A 22173-nucleotide genomic window follows, 5' to 3' on the forward strand; every position below is an offset into this window, starting at 1 on the left:
CCTGAGGGACTGCTGCCTGACCATGCGTTGTGCCAGGCAGACGTGCCACTGAGCTGCTAAATGACTTTTAAAATTGAGCAGTGGCTCTCCAGTGCCACACGTTATGTGAAACGTTCTCAGGTCAATACCTTGCAAGATTTTCTGTTTTTGCTCTGTGGCTATTCACAATTTATATTTACTCCTACAGCCTCCTGATTTAAATTGGAGCAAATTCAGAGGAATTGTACAGACATGCCCTGAATGCCAGGGTGCCCATAGGAGCTGGGGGTTGCCTGGAGCACGTATCCAAAGAAGACAGGCTTTGGAATACCAGGGTTGAAGGGTCACCCTAGTTTACATTCTCATCTGCTGAGCCTGAGGATGGCACAACTTTGCATCCAGAGGTGCTTCGGTGAAGTAATATTTCCATTACCTCCCTGACAGTCAGTACTGAAGTGTTGAGGAGACAGTGCTTAGGGAGGCTGGCAGAGGGAATAGGTAAAGCTGAAACTTGCAGTGGTGACAAGAGCAGCAATGACGCCAGGCATGCCTGCCCTTCTCAGGGAAGAGGTAAAAAACAGCACCTTGAACCAAGACAACATAGAGATCGCAATATAATAAAAGAAGAATGGTAAGGATGCAAGTTGCAGACAGGTATGAGAGGAAGACTGAGTCCAGGAGTAATATAAAAATCCACTGATTTTTATTTACCCTTTTCTTAGGTCTTCTCTTGAGAGTTTCTGTCGCTTTTCTCTCTCCCTTCCTTTAGTATAGTTTTGTTTGGCTAACGCTGAATCTCTATCCTTTCAGGAGTGGGTATGCTGTTCATCCTGGTGCAAAGACCTGGCTTCCAATGTCTTGATGAAGTGATTCACCTCCACCAAGGCAGGACCACCCAATAAGTCCACACCTGCCCCAAGATTAACATAAAACCTAAGGCGGAAAGGTTAAAAGTTTTATTAAAGTTTTGCCTTTTTTTTGTCATGGATGAAGAGGACGAAAGCCAGAAGTAAAATGCACTTACTTTACTATCGTTCATTAAAGATTATGCTTTTGATGGAGAGCATGCAAGTCTGTCACTGTGCCTTGGCTTATGTCTGGTATCTTGTCTGTGAACATGATCACTATGGACATCCAAGAAATATGTTTACAAGCTTCAGACAAAAAGGTTTCCTTTTCTTTTCTCTCCATAAATAATTAGACCCCACTTTTTATCTTTTCTTAATATCAGTAACATCTGATTTGATAAAATTATTTTCAAAACAGGTGGGCTTAATGTTGCAAATACTGAATGGAGTATTGACTGAGCAAACAGGGCAGAAGAAACTGGCAAGCTGCAAAGAGCAGAAGATGGGTGTGGAGGGATCCCACACTCCTTAGTGTTGACGTCTGCCTCATAAAAATGAGGGAGAAATGTATGCCATGTACAGAGCCAGTGGAGTCTTTGGGCTGTATCTTGTCAGTGACATCTCTTGCAGTGACCACATAGGTATCATGGAACATAGTCCTAATTTTCACAGGAATAATTGAGAAGAGAAGCAAGTTCCTGGACTTGGTTTTTCCCCACTGTCTTTGCAATATTGGCTAAAGCATAATGCAGCCTTCCTCTTTGGACATACAGGCATCTTTGCTCTTCAAAGCCCATTCTCTGTATGAGGCAGTTCTTGTTCAGTGAGCACAGAGGCAGTAGACTAAATGATTCTGTATGTGTGATGAACTAAGGGTAAAATACAAGATTAATCCAAGAGCATGAAAAATTATCAATTAAGAATTCTCATTAGCTATATTTGGTGCCTTAATTGGCCTTTTTGACTGCATAATCTCAAGTGATAATTATTTGTGGTACTGGCCCATTCCTCTGTGAATATTATCTTTTAATTAATTCCAGAAACTGATTTTACTCCCTTTATCCCTTCTTTCTACATAGCAGTTCTTTCTTGGCTTTTTTTAAAGTGTAAACATCATACCTCAAGTTTATTTAAAAATTGTCAGTAAAAAAACCCACTAGTTTCATCGGTGACCACAGATAAGGGAACATCCTGAAGGGTTGTGTCTTACCACTTGAATCCTATATTGTGTGATCTCTTAGGATGGGGGTAGTAAGGAAAAACCTGGTTATTGTGGTTTAGCTGGCAACGCAGCCCCACACTGCTGCTTGCTCACTCCCTCACTGGTGGGATGGGGGAGAGAATCAGAAGGGTAAAAGTGAGAAAACTCGTGAGTTGAGATAAGAACAGTTTAATAACTAAAATAAAATAAGAAAAACAACAATAGTAATGCAATGAAAAGAAAAATAATGAGAGAGGCACAAAACCCAGAGCGGGGGAAGGTGGAATGAACACCCAAAACCAACAGCCCATGATGCAGCCGCTCACCACCCACCAACCCGACGCCGCCCCTCCCCGAGCCACAACCGCCCCCTCGTGCCAACTGCCCCCGTTACTGTGCTGGTCGTGGCGTCACATGGCATGGGAGGAACACCCCATTGGCCAGTCGGGGTCAGCTGCCTTGGCTGTGGCCCCGCCCCTCCCGGCCTCCTGCCCACGTGGCAGAGCGCGGGAAGCTGGAAAGGTCCCCGACTAGTGTAAGCGCTGCTTAGTGACACTGAGCCCCTACTTAACTACCAAAGCATCAATGTGCCATCGGCCCTGTACCAGCTACAGTGAGGAGAATTAACTCTATCCCAGCCAAAACCAGCACATTCTCCCCACCTTATTCCACACCATTTACACCATGCCCAGGTCCCATACCATCCAATGCAACCTCACCAGCCACAACCCCTCCCCTTCCCATCCTTTGGGAAAATACACAGACATCATTCCCTTAGTCTATGGACCTTCCCTGTAAAATGTCCATAAAAATGCCCATTGAGTTCACCCAGTCCATGACTCTGGGCTCCATCTGTCGTATCAGTCTTCCAGGGTGGGAGAGATGGTGTGTGTGGCATTGGGTTGCTGCATACCGAGTCAGTCATCGTTCCATCACTGCTGCACTTTGCTTGTTTGTCGTGGTTTAGCCCCAGTCAGCAGCCAAGCACCACGCAGCCACTCGCTCACTCCCCGCAATGGGACGGGGGAGGGAATTGGAAGAGTGAAAGTGAGGCAACTCATGGGTTGAGATAAAGACTGTTTAATAGGTAAAGCAGAAACTGTGCACGGAAGCAAAGCAAGACAAGGAATTCATTCACTCCTTCCCATGGGCAGGCAGGTGCTCAGCCGTCTCCAGGAAAGCAGGGCTCCATCACGCGTAACGGTTACTTGGGAAGACAAACACCATCACTCACAATGTCCCCCCTTCCTTCTTCTTCCCCAGCTTTATATCCTGAGCATGATGCCATATGGTATGGAATATCCCGTTGGTCAGTTTGGGTCAGTTGTCCCGGCTGTGCCCCCTCCCAGCCCCTTGTGCACCCGGCAGAGCGCGGGGAGCTGAAAAAGTCCTTGACTAGTGTGAGCGCTACTTAGCAACAACTAAAACATCTCCACATTATCACTGCTGTTTCCAGCAAAACTCCAAAACACAGCCCCATACTAGTGACTGTGAAGAAATTTAACTCTATCCCAGCTGAAACCAGGAAAATTTCATCAAAATTCATCTTTCATTAATTGGGAGATTTGTACTGTGATATCATTAATGTGACATGTAACAACCTCAGAAGAGATGACACACAATATTATACAGCAGTTTGCATTATGCCATTCACTTCATTGGCTGTTTTCACACAAGATCAAATCCCCTTGAAGCACACATTGGACTCCTCCATCCTCCTGCATCACCCACCAAGCACACCCAGGTCTTCGAGCAAAAGCAATCCCACAAATGGGTTTGCCTTTGCCTGAGGCAGTGTCATGGTTTTAGATGGGATAGAGTTAATTTTCTTCACTCTAGCTGGTATAGTGCTGTGCTTTGAAATTAGCATGGAAAAAAAAACCTGTTGAGATAACACACAGATGTTTAGGCTGTTGCTGGGCAGCGCTTGTACTAGTCAAGGGCATGTCTAGCCTCCCGTGCTCTGCCGGGCGCACAAGAAGGTGGGAGGAGAGGGGGCACAGATAAGAGAGCGGATCCAAACTGACCAAAGGGATATTCCATATCATGTAATGTCATGCCCAGTGTGTTACCTGGGAGGGGCTGGCTGGGGGAGGGGAGAGCAGTCACGGCTCGGGGATGGGCAGCGTCGGTCAGCAGGTGGTGAGTGGTTGTATCGTTTGTGTTTCCGTGTTTTTTTTCCTGTTTTCCCTTTCCCTTCCTTTTCCCTTTTATTATATTAACATTATTGTCATTATTATCATAATCATTTATCATTATCATTTTATTGTAATCATTAAACTGTGCTTATCTCAACCCACAAGTTCTTTTGCTCGTCCGATTCTCTTCCCCATCCCACAGGGGTGGGGGGGTGAGCGAGCGGCTGCGTGGTGTTCAGTTGCCAGCTGAGGCTGAACCATGACAGGCAGGAAGAACCCAGACTGTTTTGCCCAGTATATTTTTTATGTGCACTACAGGGACTCTGTCCCCTCCCACAGTACGTAAGGGCTCTGACTGGGCAGGGCCAGCTCGGTTGGCAGATCCCCTGTTTTGACTACCCACGTGGCTTTTGCTAAATGTGTATCCCAGTGTTTAAATGTCCCACCCCCCATTGCTCTCAGTGTAGTTTTTAACAGTCCATTGTACCCTTCAATTTTGCTGGAGGCTGGTGCGTGATAGGGGGTGTGACACACCCACTCAATGCCGTGCTCTGTGGCCCAGGTGTCTATGAGGTTGTTTCGGAAATGAGTCCCGTTGTCTGACTCAGTTCTCTCTGGGGTGCCATGTCGCCACAGGACTTGTTTTTCAAGACCCAGGATAGTGTTCCGGGCAGTGGCGTGGGGCACGGGGTATGTTTCCAGCCAGCCCGTGGTTGCTTCTACCATGGTGAGAACATGGCGCTTGCCTTGGCGGGTCTGTGGGAGTGTGATATAGTCAATTTTCCAGGCCTCCCCATATTTATATTTCAGCCACCGTCCCCCATACCACAGAGGCTTTACCCACTTCGCTTGCTTGACTGCAGCGCACATTTCACATTCGTGGATAACCTGTGCCATAGCATCCATGGTCAAGTCCACCCCTCGATCATGAGCCCACCTGTATGTTGCATCTCTCCCTTGACAGCCTGAGGTGTCATGGGCCCACCGAGCTAGAAATAGTCCACCCTTACGTTGCCAGTCCAGATCCACCTCAGCCACTTCAGTCTTGGCAGCCTGATCTACCTGCCGGTTGTTCCGATGTTCTTCAGTGGCCCGACCCTTGGGGACGTGAGCATCCACATTACGTACCTTTACAACCAGTTTCTCTACCCGGGCAGCAATATCTTGCCACAATGTGACAGCCCAGATGGGTTTGCCTCTGCGCTGCCAGTTGCTTTGCTTCCACTGCTGCAGCCAGCCCCACAGGGCATTTGCCACCACCCAGGAGTCAGTACAGAGATCGAGCACTGGCCACTTTTCCCGTTCAGCAATGTCTAAGGCCAGCTGGGTGGCCTTTACCTCTGCAAAGTGGCTCGATTCACCTTCTCCTTCAGCAGTTTCTGCGAGCTTGTCGTGTAGGACTCCATACAGCAGCCTTCCATCCCTGGTGCTTTCCCACAAGGCAACAGGACCCATCAGTGCACAGGCCATATTGCTTCTCCTTTTCTGGCAGTTTGTTATAGAGTGGGGCTTCTTCAGCACGTGTCACCTCCTCCTCTGCTGATAATCCAAAATCTTTGCCTTCTGGCCAGTCCATCATCACTTCCAAGATTCCTGGGTGACTGGGGTTTCCTACTCGAGCCCGCTGGGTGATCAGTGCATCCCATTTACTCCACGTAGCATCAGTTGCATGGTGTGTAGAGGGGACGTTCCCTCTGAACATCCAGCCCAGCACTGGCAGTCGGGGTGCCAGGAGCAGCTGTGCCTCAGTACCAACCACTTCTGGAGCAGCTCGAACCCCTTCATATGCTGCCAATATCTCTTTTTCAGTTGGAGTATAGTAGGCTTTGGACCCTCTGTATCCCCAACTCCAGAACCCTAGGGGTCGACCTTGGGTCTCCCCTGGTGCTTTCTGCCAGAGGCTCCAGGTAGGGCCATTCTCCCCGGCTGCGGTGTAGAGCACATTTTTTACATCTTGTCCTGCCCGGACTGGCCCAAGGGCTACTGCATGAACTATCTCCTCTTTAATTTGTTCAAAGTCTTGTCGTTGCACACTGCTATTACAGAAGTCTGACATTTAACACCTTGCTCTCTGTAGAACCAGAATTTCATTGTGAGTGTATTTTGTATTTTTCAGTAAAGTATATGTTAATCAAATAAATTGAAGCACAAGGAACGCAGAAGATTATATTTAAGATACTACGCCACCATAGGTAGCCTGATCTGTGGCTGAGTAGTGTGAAAAATAACTCTCCTATTAAAATAAGTAAAGAGTAAATGTCTGAATCCTCTATACAATTTCAAAATGTTTTTGGAAAATTATTGATTGACAACAATATATATGCAGTTCTAGGGTGCTTAGATAGTGTTCATGCTATAGTCGAATTATCTTCTTAGAATCATAGAATCATTAAGGTTGGAAAAGACCCTTAACATTGAGTCCAGCTGCTAACCTATCCCTGCCAAGTCCACCACTAAACCATATCCGCAAGCACCAATTCTACCCTTCTTTTAAATACCTCCTCATAAGACTTGTTCTCCAGACCCTTCACCAGCTTAGTTGCCCCCTTTGGACACGCTCCAGCACCTCAACGTCCTTCTTGTAGTGAGGGGCCCAAAACTGAATACAGCATTTGAGGTGCAGCCTCACCAGTGCCGAGTACAGGGGCACGATCACTGCCCTGCTCCTGCTGGCCACACGATTCCTCATACGAGCCAGGATGCCATTGGTCTTCTTGGCCGCCTGAGCACTCATATATATCAACTTTCTTGATATTAGAACTTGCTCAGACCTCCCCGCTATATTGGAATCCAGGAGCTTCTGAGGTACACAACAGTTTGCTGTAACTTCTTTGTTAATTTATGGTTTATTTTTTTACCCTTTTTGTAGTTTCATCCAGGTAAGAAGCAGAAGTACCCAACTTTATCAGAAATTCTGTTCTAATTATTTCTAATGTAAACCAGGATGATCAAAAGCTTACAGTAATGAGAAGCTATTGTCGTAAGATTTCCAGCCATGTTTTGCCAGTTTAAGATGGTGCTATAGGAGTATAGTACTCAGTAAATTTTATTATTTGGTGGTATGCAAATGGTTTCTCATGCCTCAGATCTCTGTGAGTTCATTTCTTTCCTTTGGAATCTGTGCTAACATCAAACTTCTGTGTATAACTGAGTTGTGGCCACCACTCTTAATTGTTACTTCCATGTGCATGTGAACCTGAACTGGTTATTCTTCAGAATAAACCGCTGTCATCAGAAGTTTACCTAACACCACTTACAGGGATCTTCATCATAGCAAATACAGGCAGCCTTGTGATTATGACAGGGTGCTAACGAAATGTATATAGGGGATTCTCACATATTCTAATATTGTAATATTCTAATATTCTAATTCTAATCTTCCAAAGACATTGGACTTTGCAAAGCTTGGTGAGGTACCTGTCAGAGACAATGAGGCCCAGATCCTACTGTCAATGTAAAATGCAGCCATTAGTTCTCAACAGTTTAAAATCTGGTTTGATCTTCTGGGGAGTTGGGTCATTGCTTTTGGTGAAAGCAGAACAGATTCCTAAGCATTTAAATTCTCACTTGGCCGTGTGAGCTCTCCTACTTGCAAAAAAAATAGACTAATTCTCTGGAAAATCCTCTGACAGCTGTTTTTGTGATAGATAACTGATCATCATTCATCTCTCTATTAATGTATAAAGGTTTGCTCTGTACTGACCAGAATAAATTGATCTTTGATCACATGAGATTAGACTGCATTAAAATTTCCACTTCTTCAGTTTCCAAAGCAAACTGAAGCAATAATGATCACAAAAAGAAATCAATTGAAAAAAATTTCCATTTAGAGTAATCAAAAATATTTTATTTTCACAACAATAAAAAAGACCTACTTAGGTTCAAAGTCACATTTTGTGTTCTAACATTTAAAGCATAACTCAAAACATTTCAAAATAAAATATCAAAATGCTTTGCCTGAAAGTGTCAAAGCAAAAGGCTTTGGCATGTCAGAACTCTTTCCTCTCTTCTTTTTCAAGTCTTTATTTCTGAATGATGAGTGTAACCCAAATAAAAATAATTTCAGCTAGGTATCTCTTATAGACTTTGAACTGGCCACTTCAGATTTCAGTTTTGAGCTGTGTGAAATAACATTCCACAAATGGTTCTTCGATGGCAGAAATTTTAACTCTGAGGGCATTCAAAGCCCTGATCCTCTTTGCAGGTAAAACTTATTTTGCTTTAGTAAGATTTCTATTTAAGGATGGCAGTTAATTGCAAGTTTTTTCCTCCATTTTGTGGTGGTAGGGAATAGAGTTCCAGGCAACAGTTTTGTGTTGGTTGTTTGTTTTTTTTTTTTGTCTGACTTTTTTGCAGTACTGCTTTTCACATGGACACCACTCTCTGTTGAGTAAAACTTTATCAGTGCATCCCACTATGATTTATTACATCAATACATCATTGGAGTGATAGGTGGCTCTGGTGATGCATGATCTAATACATCATAAGAACAACATCTCATTTGGATTATATGTTACGTAAGATTAATAGATAATCTCCCTCCCCTTTTTCTTAGCTGTAGACAGGACTGTTGCTAAGGGCTGCAATAGCATTAGAATTAAAGTGAGGTAGAAGTCCTAGTTATTCCTTCTATCTTCATCCTTGAAAACAGAAACAAACAATGTTTGTCAGAATAGCTTTAACTGTAGCTGCGATAAGTAAGGGAAACTCAAAGGAACCTTGTCCTTAACTCAGTCCATAGTTTTCACATGCTGAAAAAGGAAGGCAGATGTGCAATGCTTCCCAGTATTATTCAGTGCAAAGTTTCTCATAATAATAATATTCCTCTTGCCAAGTGAGGCTATTTCCACTGGCAGCCCAGTTAAAGCTGCAAGAAGTTAACAGAAAGCATTGCATGGACTTGAGTATGCTTCACGTCAGTCATGGAAGAGGAGAGCAGATCAGGGTCTGAGAACTCCACTGTCAGGTCTCTAAGAGATCATCTCTAGATGTTTCTCAGATTTGGAGGATTCTGGAGACTTGGTCGAATAAGCAGATCATTAGTTTACTACTGCTAACTGACTCCGATTTACAAATATTTAATAAAACCATGGGAAAAAAGCACATGGAAGAAAACTGTTTTTAAAACTAGCCGAACGGCTGGTGCCTCTTGACTTTTTAGTCTCTCTGATAGAGGAAATGAGGAGCTAATGCAGTCATAAAGGAGGTAGTTAAAAAAAAAAGATCTTAGAAGAAAAATACACACTTAAGTCTATTTGAAAGTTTTCCACCTTTCTTAGCTGTAGATAGGAGTCTGCAGGTATGTTTACATTGTGCTGTAAGACAGAAAACATGGTAACACAGATTATTAGAAGTGGAGAGGCCCACAATGACTAGATTTGTAAGTTCACCTGTGGAGAACGCTCTATTGTAACCAGAGTAAACTGCTTCATGTTGAAAACAAAAGGGACTGGTTTTCTTGGGGTCTTCCAAATACACAACAGCCAGTGGCCTTTTCTCCCCTGTTTCTTCCTACTCTTCCATTCAGGTAGAAAACCATTGCAGAGCAGATCTAACTGCTTGACTAAAAGCAAGGATGAAAACTTTTTTCCATGTGAAACTCAGAGCTCCGTTCCAGCTTTCCCCAGTGGCAGTAGAAGTGTTTCTGACAAATTAAACATGTGAGTTATTGCTAGCTGAGTCAATCTGAACAGCTACGTTTCACTCCTTTCATCAGTTTTGGATAGCTGTGGTGACAACCAAACTCAGAACATTTCTCATCATTTGCTATCAACCCATCAGCCTCACATAGAGAGAGAGACTCCTAGGAGCCAGAGAGTCTGGCTTCGCCTCTTTCATGGGGGAAAAAAAAAAAGGAAAAAAGGGGAGAAAAAAGAGTGAGAACAAGAAAGGAATACCCAAAAAGCTGCAGATGATTAAACCCTAAAATGGGCTGGCTAGAACATAATTTCTGCTGACCTCTGTTGAAGTTACTGGAACTTGTGGCCTTACTTCCTTGCTGAGGATCAAACAGCAAAAAATCTGCAGTAACACATGCAGCTGTTAAAATTAACGATAAAGTCATTGAACTGACTCCCCTTGATTTGTGTGAATATTTGCATTGACTGTGCACAAGCTTGTAAATCTGCATTTGTTTTAAATATTTTAGCCCCGCAGTGCTGAAGAAGACATCAGCTTTACACAATAGCATCTTAGGTACATTTCTTTTTTTTTTGTAAACCACCCCAGAAGCTAATGATTTAATTCCCCAAGAGCTAGCAAAATACTTAAGTGTGTGCTTGAAGTCTGGCATGAAGTTATAGAAGCCTCCTAACTTAAGGTGTATCCCTGAATTGACACATGTATTTTTAAGGCCAAACAGGGCATGTCTGATGTTCTTGTTTCTTTTCTTTAATTACCCAGCCATACAATTAGTTTTTGTTTACCAGAAAATATGTAGCAATGCGTTAGTGGGCTCATATGTAATTCCAGGCCTCTGGGCAAAATACATTGCATGGTTCTTTCTGGATGCTTTTGCACAACTGTAATGGGAATTCCAAGAACACAGGATGAACAGAAATCTAGCTACAGTGTCTGAACTGTAGGAGGGATCTTTCCTTAGTTTCTGGTTAGGTTAAAGAAATTCCTAACCTAAACTTGGCACCAGTTGCCTGCACACTGGTGCCTACAGTAAGTCATAACTACCATGTGCTGGTCCTTCAAATACAAAAATGCAGTTCTGAATTCCTTTGGAATAGTCTTTAGTAATGCTTCTGGAGCTTTGCTGCCTTGGTTAGAGAAAAGAACAGATTTATGTCAATATACAACTCTCCTCTCATGCTAAAAAAAGCATGGTGGGAAGAGATGTGGTAGTATTTTCTGATGGTGAATGAATTGTCGTTCACCCAAAAAGGTTATCTGAACTGTTGACCCATTTCAGTGAAACTTCACCTCTTTCCTGAAAATTCAAACCTTCACTTTAATTTGCTTTTCTTTACTGCAAAATATGGTGGTACTTTAGTTCTGAAACATGTCTATGTTTTACTGTCAACCAGCTTTAAGTAATCTCCAAAGTAACTGAAAATGAATCTGTTTTCAATTTTTAAGGGAAAGCAAAAATTTTTATTTTAGTCAATCCCAAACTGATTTTTTCCTTTGATTTTTGTTCAGCAAACTGAAAAATAATTTATGTGAAAAATTTATCTACAGTCCAGCAATTAAAAACTGAAGCTAGAAAATTACAAATAGAAAATAAGCATGCATTTTCTAACAGCAAGACCTGTTAACCCTTGGAAAAAAGTTTAGTTAGAATCATGCCAGGAGGTTCATTAGTTAAATTATTTAAATCAAGACTGAATAGCTTTCTAAAGCTTCCATTGTAACTTAGCCTGAATTTGGTGACTTAATGTTGGGATTCATGAGGTTACCTTCTGTGGCTTACTGCAAGTAAGATTATGTGGTTGCTGTGGATTCATATAGCCTTACAAACTGTTAGAGTATGCAACCCACAATAGAAATCTAGAATTAGACTAGGGATACTTAAAACTCTTTTATTCTTAGGAAAAACCTATTCTCTCAAGTAAGAGCAAATAATAGGGCTTCCTTTTCTCTTAGATCCAGTGGCAGATACCTGGATAATGTGGAAACTATTTCTCTTAGCTGATGCCATATTGTTTGCAATATTACTTGGGGTTAGCTTTCAAAATCAGCTGACTCTCCTCCTGCTTTCCCCTCACACACAACTACCAGAGGAAAATAAGTAATTTATTTTTCATTTATATAGCAAAACTAGTTGAAGAAAAGGCCTGTGTATTAAATTCTAAAACCAAAGGTGTCAACCTTGTCCTACACAGGCAGCCAGGAAGACAGACTTGTGCTTTTAGTAGAGAGACAGCATGTGTGTGAATTGCCATGCAGCAGGATGTTTTAATGCACTAAAGGACTTAAGGTCACCCAACATACAAATGCAGAAAGGCTTTCTTTTCCTTCCCCCTTCCCTTTCCCCCCTTCTCCTTTCTACCTTCCTCCTTTGTTTCCCCTTTTCCTCCCTCCTTTCCCCTTTCACTCGTGCTCTCCCTCCTGCCCTCCCCTCTTACCCCTTCCTCCCTCTCTGAAAGCCTTCTTGGACCTTTTTTCCAAAGGCTCAGATTGGCCAAACATGCATACTGACCCCTTCTTTGCCTTATTTCCTGTTTTAATTGAGTGTCGAAGGTTATACATTGCTATTAGAGCAAGACATGAGTGGCAGCAGGGGTCAGGGACTCTGTGGCTTTCTATTAGAGCCATAAAAACAAAATGGAATGATAATTTCACCTGCTCTAACCCCAATTTTTCCAAGATGTGATAGACACTGACCTTAGTGTTTGACTGCTATTGACTATGTAAACTGCAGCCACCCTAATTCTGCTTACTAAACAATAAATGTGCCCTTTATGACCAGGATGGGAAATAAAACAATAAAACATACACACAGAAGATTCAAACAAGCAGACTAATCCAGGTGACATAAAATGATAAAATAATGCCTTACTGGGGAGGTCAGACCCTTTCTCTGACTCGTGTGCCCCTACAGTTATTTCTTCTACCAATTTTCAATTTCTTCTCCTTGGCAGAACATCCTATATCCATCTCCAAGTGTTGGGACACAGGCAATAAATCTTAACTGCTAGAGAAGTCCCATCTATGCCACTTCAAAGGTTTGTGGATCTCAGGGGAAGTGGATTGTTTTATTTTGTGTGCATGCATTTTGGAGAAAGTGAGGGAACAGTGTTTCTTTTTTTTTTTAAGGATACTTTTCATGAAATGCTGCTATATTCCTCAATACCTTCGTGATCAAATAATAAAATGAAAAAAATAAAGTCTATATAACAACAGAAGTCATTATTTGATATTAGGATGTTAAAATATTAGTATCCATTTGTCACAAATGTTTAAACTGGGGTGTGTGGCCAGATCCACATCCCAGTCAGATCAGCTTCTTTTTACCTGGTGTTTCACCTAGGTCCACAATGAGGAAATTCCAAAATGTAGTTCTTCACTACTTTGTAACCTGAGAATTGCCTTTAACCATAAAGGATAGCCGCTATAAAATGACAAAGTGTAATTCCAAATTAATTAGTGATTACTCAATAGGTGATGAAATTCATTCTCTTCTGAAATCTCCTTCTGGCTTTGACAGAGACTTATGAGAAAGGTGCTTAGTGGAATAATCAATTTGTTTTACACATTATCCTAAAGTTTAAGAAACCTTCTAAGACTGTCATCAGTCACAAATTTTCACTTGTTCTAACCAGAAGTATTTACCCATCCCTACAGAATACTTTTGCCCAGGCTGTAGATTTTAAATCAGATTATGCAAAAAATACCAACGACATCTGTAAGCTTTGCCATAGCAACAGTGAGGAACTGCAGTGGGTCAGAAAGCAGGACAGCCCTCTTTCATTTCCTATTGATGTCAGTATCCATGGAAACCCTTTTTAATAGTAGCTCCATCAGGCTGAGAAAACAGGTAAGCTCTCGTCTAAAAGGGAGTGCATTAAAAGAACACAGTCCTTTGCAAGGTCAGCTCTTGAAAGCCTTGAAGAACCTCTTAGCTGAGAAAGCTGGAGGACTGTAAATCCTCAGTTTCTTTGCTAAGAAGCTCAGCTACAGAGAATCACATTAGCACTCTCTAACATGGACTGAGGAAGGTAAAGCCTTTGTTCCCTGCCTGAGATGTTGCACTCCTGAGAACTCACATCCTTCACTAGGAGAATATATAGAAGAGGTGATTACGTGAACCAAGAGATTAATTATGAGCAGAATTCAACGGGGAGAGACTGACACAAGCACATGCACTGTACGTTTAAAAAAAAAAGAAAAAAGACTGAATTGCAGGAACACCATATGGCAAGTGCCTGTAAACTAAGAATATGTACACAGGAATATTATTCACACAGTAACACTTTAAATACCTGTAAACTCAGCATTTTATGGATAACTGGTTTGGAGCAAATGGTGCTACCTCCCTTTCCCATCTGAGCTATTTGAGTGAGAAACAAAAGTTATATTTTTAAATCATCATGGCGGCAAGCCATCCCTGTTTTCCACTTTTGAATGCCACAACTAAATTAGCATAGGCATGATTTCGAGTAACAAAAGGATACAACTTTATCACCTTGTGATTAATTTACAAATAACTGTCACACACTAAAGTTCAGTTAGGAAGCAGTTTCTGATGATTATTAAGCCCAAAGTATTGTTCAAAGTTTGACAAAATACAGCAAAAAATACACTAGAAAAATCAAGGCTGCGTTAAATTTGAATGCAGTTGTTCCATTGATTTCACTAGATTTGTGACTATGTCTCATAGGGTGAATTTTTATATCACAATGAGAAAAGTAGTCTTTCACAGCAGATACTACATTTTAGTTAATTACATAATGTGGCTATGAATGTGACATTATGACAAAACTTTCGGGTTTTTTTCAGACACACTTGCATGTCACTGATTGATCTCTTGATCTCTCCTTCCTCACCAAAATTTAAAAAAAAAATCTGAGTTCTCCTAATGAGTCGGTAGTTCGTGGCTAAGGACAGAGTATGTGGATTGCACGGTTTACATGACACACAGCCTGCCAAGGAAGCAACTTGAGGTCTAATTGATGAAGGAATCATATTATTGGAAAGATCTTGTGGTTTAAATAACAAAGAGTTCTATACATATGATTACAGGACAGCTTCATGATATGTTCTAGGGAAACCTGACAAGTGCAAGTTAGATCTGCTTTGTAAAACCACGAAAACCATGAACTGTAACAAAACTTAACAAAAAAGTAAGGGCACTGCGTTGAAATATTTAAATATGCTTCCTGTCTGAATATATGTAACCCAAATGTTTAGAATCACTGAATCACCCAGAACAATTCAGGGTGGCAATGACATCTGGAGGTCACCTAATCAAAGCCCCTGCTCAAAGCAGGGGTCATTCAGGGAGTTGTCTGGTTGAGTCTTAAACACCTCCAGTATGGGACATCCCACAGCCTCTCCAGGCAACTTGCTCCAGTGTTTAACTGCCCTCATGGTACTTTTTCTTATCCTTATCAGGCTTTCCTATGTTCCAACTTTTGCTTGTTGCTTCTTCCTATCTTCCTATCACCAAGCACTTGCAAGAAGACTGGCTTCGTCTTTTCCCATTAGGCAGATGGAGACAGCAGTGAGGTCTCCCCTACTCTCCTGTTCCCCAGGATGAACCATCCCAGCACCCTTTACCTCCCCAGGTGCATCCTAGGCTCCAGCCCTGACCATCGCAGGGACCCTCTGCTGGACTTGCTCCTGTACATCAGGGTCTGCCATGCGCCAGGAGCCCAGACCTGGACTCGGCACTCCTCGTGAAGTCTCACCAGCGGCAGGCAGCATCAGTGCCTGGCCCTGCTGCTGCGCCCGTGCTGGTGTAGGCCTGGGTGCGGGGGCTGCTTTGCTGCCAAGGAGCAACGCTGCCTCCTGGCGGTCTGCTGCCCCCCAGGGACGCAGGACACTTCTGCAGAGCTGCTGTTTGCATCAGCGGTGATAGCTTTCTGATCCCAGCACTCCAGGCAATTTTCCACTCACTTTACTATCCACCTATCCATCCCCATTCTTACCAATTTAGTGAGAAGTAAACTATAAAAGGCTGTGTTAAAGGTTTTTCTTAAATCAACATAGCACCTACTGCCCTTCCTTGCCCACACTGCTGGTTAGCTCATCACAGAAATCAATAAGGTTGGTTGGGCAGGATTTGCACTTGGTAAACCCTTGCTGGCTCTTCCCAGTTACCTTCTTGTTCCTTGTGTGTTTAGAAACGGCTCTAAGACGATTTTCTCCTTCCCCTTTCAGGCACTGTGGTGAGGCCAAATGGCCTGTAGGTTGCCTGGATCCATCCTTTTCTTGCCTTTCTTTAAGATGGGTGCAGTGTTTGTCTTTTTCCTTTCTGGTCCTACAGGCTTCTATATGTTTAACTGGCTTAAGTGCTCCTTGTCTCAGTGATCCCTTCTGTGGGTACTGCCATCCTCCTACAAGCTCCTGCAGAGAGCTGTGAAGCCCTGAAAAGGCCAAAATCAGCAGTTCTGAAGTCCACAGTTGTAGTTCTGGTTTGCTGAATTCTTTTAGGACCTTAAACTTCATAGTCTCATAGTCATTGCAGCCAAACATGCCCTTGATCTTCACCACTTCTTTCTTGTTTGTGAGTAGCAGGTCCAACAAAGCATCATGTCTAGTCTGTTGGTTCATCACTCACATCAAGAAATTGCCTGGAGTTGCCAGAAAACTGGATTGCTTGTGCCTGTCTGTATTGCCCTGCAGTAAGACGTGTTAGCATCTGTATCTAATTTTATAGATGAATAAAAATTTCAGATTGGCTGAGTTCACTGCCAATAAACAAAGGAAAATCTCCACTGGGCCTTAAAACAAGTATGAGAAACTGATTTTTCAAAAAACTATAGGAAAATGGAAAAACACCACTCTTAATCTACTTCATCCTCTTCTTCCTGTGCCTAAAACCTGGTTACTTTGGTAGATTAGGTGTGGGGTGGACACCAGTACCAGTACTAGTCAATACCAGCTCTGAGCAAGAGTGCATGTCCTTGAGTCTCACCCTCTTGGACCAGCTAAATTGAAGCTTGTTGGTAGGGGTCCTGCTTCTGGAGAGAAACTGGCTTTGGGAGATAATCTGGACTTTTAGAAAGAAGCACAGGTTTCTTTTCTTACTTTCATACAGGATTTTGAAGTCCATTATAGCCAGTTTTTTCTTTTTGAAGCTGGGAATCTGTCACCCTGGAAAGTGTCAATTAGTTGAGAAACACAGGCATTCCAGACCCATACCCTGGAAAGTTTTATGGGAAATAAGCATGTGTATGTGAACAGTGCACTTACTTATACATGAGAGGAATAATGAACAATGTTCACATTTCATAGACAGCCCAGGCAGGTAGGTGATGTTTTTTATTCTTTGTTGTAGCCAGACAACTTTTGGAAAATGGCTGAAATAATATATGAAAGTTTAAGGGGGGTGAGGGGTTGTGTGCTCATGTGCATGTGTATTCCTGTGCTGGGCTGTACTCAAGGTCAGAATAGAAGATCTATGGTTACTATTGGCCTTTAAAAATCTTTGTCTGAACCCACCTTTCTGACCCACTTCAAGCAAAGAAAGAGCCTTGTCTCCCTAGGCAAGGAGAACTTCTGTTTATAGCCACAGGGTGTGGATTTTGCCTTATTTTTACTCATTTTCCAAGGTCACTTATGAATCTTCTGACTTTTAAAATGGAAGTACAAAGGCAAAATGGCATCGCTTACTTCAAAAGTCATTCTCTAAATTGCAGTGCAAGCCTGCCTTTCAGAGTTCTTTGTACCACGCTTTTATTTCTCCAGTGCAAAAGCGGTAGCCAGAGCAGTAGAAGAAATACAAGTTCCTGTGAGACAGTGTTACTAAAAGTAGAGCTGTTGCAGTATTGCAACAAATCTATGTGAGATACTCACTAAGAAATGCTTTTGTCTGCACAAATGATCACACTTTTCTATGCTTGTTTCGCTAAAAGCTAATTTAATTATCATTACATTGTGCACTGGTATTCTGCTAGCATAAGTCTGAATATCATGCTAGCAGTCAAAACTGCTGGTTGTTCTCCGTAGTGGAGTAACACTAGAAAAGCTTATACAGGTAGGAGTTTGTCCAGGAGAAGATAACAGTTTCAACAATTGCCAACTGAAAAGTTAAAAAACTAGATGAAAAACTGCATTCCTTCCCATCATTGTCCTCTAGGGTAGCTTGATTTAAGCAACCTTTGTGGAGAAGGTGGCATGCTTCTCAGGGTCTCCTGTGCTTGCATGGGACACTATGTTGGATATGAGTGTGAGCACAGTGAAAGAAAATATCTTTGAAGAAATAATATTTTCATGTGTAAAGTGTTTAGCCTCAGGTAATGACCTCAATATCAGAGACTTGCAGGAGATCTGGGTAATAACACCAAAAGGACAAGGCAGGGGAGCGGTTTGGTGATCCCTGAAGAAGGCTGAGAAGACAAGAGGTTCTGGGTTTAAATTATCCACAAATCATCTGCAAAGACAGCAACACCTACTGCTGCTAAATGAAAACTTTTGTGGAAAAAAAATGCAGATTGTTACAAAACTTGTGTAAATATACTTTTTGTTCTCATCTTGGGCCAGTCTTGTTTAATAACTTTATCAATGGTCTGGATGAGGAGATCTAGTGCACCCTTAATAAGTTTACGGATGACACCAAGTTGGGCAGGAGTGTCGATCTGATCAAGGGTAGGAAGGCTCTGCAGAGGGACTTGGACAGGCTGGATCGATGGGCTGAGGTCAGCTGTATGAGGTTGAACAAGACCAAGTGCTGGGTCCTGCACTTGGGTCACAACAACCCCATGCAGCGCTACAGGCTTGGGGAGGAGTGGCTGGAGAGCTGCCCAGTAGAGAAGGACCTGGGAGTGTTGGTTGATGGCTGGCTGAAAATAAGCCAGCAGTGTGCCCAGGTGGCCAAGAAGGCCAACAGCATCCCGGCTTGTATCAGGAATAATGCGGCCAGCAGGATCAGGGCAGTGATCATGCCTCTGTGCTTGGCACTGGTGAGGCCGCACCTTGAATACTGGGTTCAGTTTTGGGCCCCTCAGTAGAAGAGGAACATGGAGTTGCTGGATCATGTCCAGAGAAGGGCAACAAAGCTGGTGAAGGGTCTGGAGAACAAGTCTTGTGAGGAGAGATTGAGGGAACTGGGGTTGTTTAGCATGGAGGAGTCTGAGGGGAGACCTTATCGCTCTCTACAACTACCTGAAAAGAGGTTGTAGCAGGGTGGGTGTTGGTCTCTTCTCCCAGGTCACTAGCGATAGAATGTGAGGAAATGGTTTCAAGCTGCATCAGGGGAGGTTTAGGTTGGATATTAGGAAAAATTTCTTTCCTGAAAGAGTGGTCAGGCATTGGAACATGCTGCCAGAGGTTGGGGAGTCACCATCCCTAGAGGTATTTAAAAGACATGTAGATGTGGCATTTCAGGGCCTGGTTTAGGAGACGTGGTAGTGTTGGGTTGATGGTTGGACTTGATGATCCTAGAGGTCTTTTCCAACCTTAATGATTCTATGTTTCTATGATTCTAGACTGCCCCAAAAATCTCTGTCTCAGAATTCTTAAAATGTATTTTTTATTACCTCTTCCATCTTATAAATATTTCTTTAGTGAGAGCACATATTGTTGTAACAACAAAAATTGTCCTCAGCATAAGACATTTCCTTAAGAAGCATATATTTGAGAAGAAGGACCTTATCCATGATCATGGTTGCTAAGTGTCGTTATATGAAGCTGTGAGCTGCAAGAGCATGTGATATGTTAAATTTTCACATATAAGAGAGTATGACGTTTTTATAAGAGTTATCACTATCCAGTTATCACTATTGAAGCAGATAATCATGACAGTAAAGAATCATAAGTGCTGTTCAGAGGTGTTGAGGTGGCACAGTATTACTCCTGCCCCCATGCTTTGAAGACATCTGTCCTGTCAGATGATGGGCAGTGCTCAAGTACCAGTGCAGTCAATCAATGCACAACATCAAGGGGAGGTATGGTGCTGTGTCATAATATATATATAACAGCAGTTACTTTCAAAGGAGACAGTTTTTAGAAGTGGCTAGTACTGACTGATCAGGATCACTAGCTGACATTCTCAGCAATTGCTAACGTGTTTTTGCAGCTTCTCTGTATTGATGTTGTTCGTTTGTATAGAATAGGTTTTATCAAATCTGAGAAGCTGTGGCACTCTCACTTTGTAAAACTCCTTGAGGGGATGTTCACTGCACAAATCAAACTTTATTGTTAGTATTGTGCGGAAAAGGAGACGGTGGATAAATGGGTATTATTTTATTCCTATCCATGTCTCTAGTTAAGAGATGTCCCATCCTTTATAGGAAGTCTGTCATGGCTTAGGTTAACGTTTTAGTTTTCTGTATCCAAAAAGCACAAACAAGTGCTGTTCATTGACATCTAAACTGCTTTAGTTCTGACCTGCTTCCTACTCAAATATCTTTCCTAACCTAATAATTGGCACCGACTTCTTCAGACTTTTATTCCTGATGTTTTTCTGCTTGCTCATAAGCCCTGCTAACTTAATTCTCTATTCCATTTCCCCATGGAGAGGAAATTTTTCCCCAGCTTCTGCCTACCCAAGCAATCCTCTACAGAGTTTAATCTTGGATTTTAGTTGAGCTAGGGCCTGCCACTAGCCCTTATCCATGGCTTAAGCTCACAGGTAATCCTGCAGTACAAGAGATTATAAGGTTGTTCTCCCCTGAGATGACAGATGTCCTTGCAGACAACTGTGCCTCCTAGCCCTTCTTCTGCTTACAGCAGAAATGGCCACAAGTGTGCCATGTCACGTACTGTAGTCTGGCAGAGCAAAGTTGGGCAAGATTATTTAAGCAGGGCTTGGCTGTCTGTACATGTCAGTGTGATTTTCATTATAAAGGTATGGGAAGCAAGCAATGGTGTATCAGCAATTGTCATATTAATTCCACTAGTTCTCTGCCTAGCTTCTTCACAAGCAAAATCAAGAGTGAGCAAGTACACTGAAAAGTAAAGGGGGATAAGGACAGAAGGGGAAGGTGCAGAGCTGTAGAGTAAGGCTGATCTGAGCTAGTCCTTAACTAAATTTTCCTGAGCTGAAAAACTACTCAGGATCTTCAGCAAGGCATTCGACACTGTCTCCCTTAGCATCCTCACAGGCAAGCTAAGGAAGCCTGGGCTGGAAGAGTGGACAGTGAGGTGGACAGAGAGCTGGCTCAACAACAGAGCTCAAAGGATCGTGATCAATGGGGCAGAGTCTGGCTGGAGGCCTGTCACTAGTGGTGTTCCCCAGGGGTCTGAGCTGGGTCCAGTCCTGTTCAACATATTCATCAGTGACTGGGACGATGGGTTAGAGCGTACCCTCAGCAAGTTTGCTGATGATACCAAGCTGGGAGGAGGGGCTGATACACCAGAAGGCTGTGCTGCCATCCAGTGAGACCTGGACAGGCTGGAGAGCTGGGCCCAGGTGAACCTCATGAAATTCGACAAGAGCAAGTGCAGGGTCCTGTACCTGAGCAGGAACAACCCCATGCACCAGTACAGGCTGGGGGCTGAACTGCTGGAAAGTGGCTCTGTTGAGAAGGATGAGGGAGTGCTGGTGGACAACAAGCTGACCATGAGCCAGCGATGTACCCTTGTGGCCAAGAAAGCCAATGGTATCCTGGGGTGCATTAAAAGGAGTGTGGCCAGCAGCTCGAGGGAGGTTATCCTCCCCCTCTGCTCTGCCCTAGTGAGACCACGTCTGGAGTACTGTGTCCAGTTTTGGGCTCCCCAGTTTAAGAAGGACCCAGAACACCTTGAGCCAGTCCAGTGGAGAGCTACAAAGATGATCAGGGTGCTGGAGCATCTCCCTTATGAGGAAAGGCTGAGAGACTTGGGTTTGTTCAGCCTGGAGAAGAGAAGACTGAGGGGGATCTCATCAATACCTATAAACATGTGAAGGGAGGGTGTCAGAATGATGGGACTGGACTCTTTTCAATAGTGCTCAACAACAGGCCAAGGGGCAATGGGCACAAGTTGAAACACAGGAAGTTCCACCTCAATACGAGAAAAAACTTCTTTCCTGTGCGGGTGCCAGAGCAGCGGCACGGGCTGCCCAGGGAGGGTGTGGGGTCCCTTCCCTGGAGACATTCAGAACCCACCTGGATGGATTCCTGTGCCCCCTGCTCTGGGTGTGTCTGCTCAAGCAGTTGGGTTGGATGAGATGATCTTCAGAGGTCCCTTCCAGCCCCTGCCATTCTGTGATTCTGTGATCTGGGTAGCTATGAATAGAGACAGAAATCTGAATCAGCACATCGTTTAAATATGTTCATCTATCTCTAATAATAACTCTAGCCTTTTTCAGTGCCTCTACTCTTTATTTTCTATCAGAGATTACTTTGTCATTTATATTTGTTTAGAAGCTCATGTTCTAAAATCATACATCCAACTGAACTGACTAAATCTA

The sequence above is a fragment of the Phalacrocorax carbo genome, chromosome Z (genome assembly GCF_963921805.1).
Source record: "Phalacrocorax carbo chromosome Z, bPhaCar2.1, whole genome shotgun sequence".
Classification (NCBI taxonomy): domain Eukaryota; kingdom Metazoa; phylum Chordata; class Aves; order Suliformes; family Phalacrocoracidae; genus Phalacrocorax; species Phalacrocorax carbo.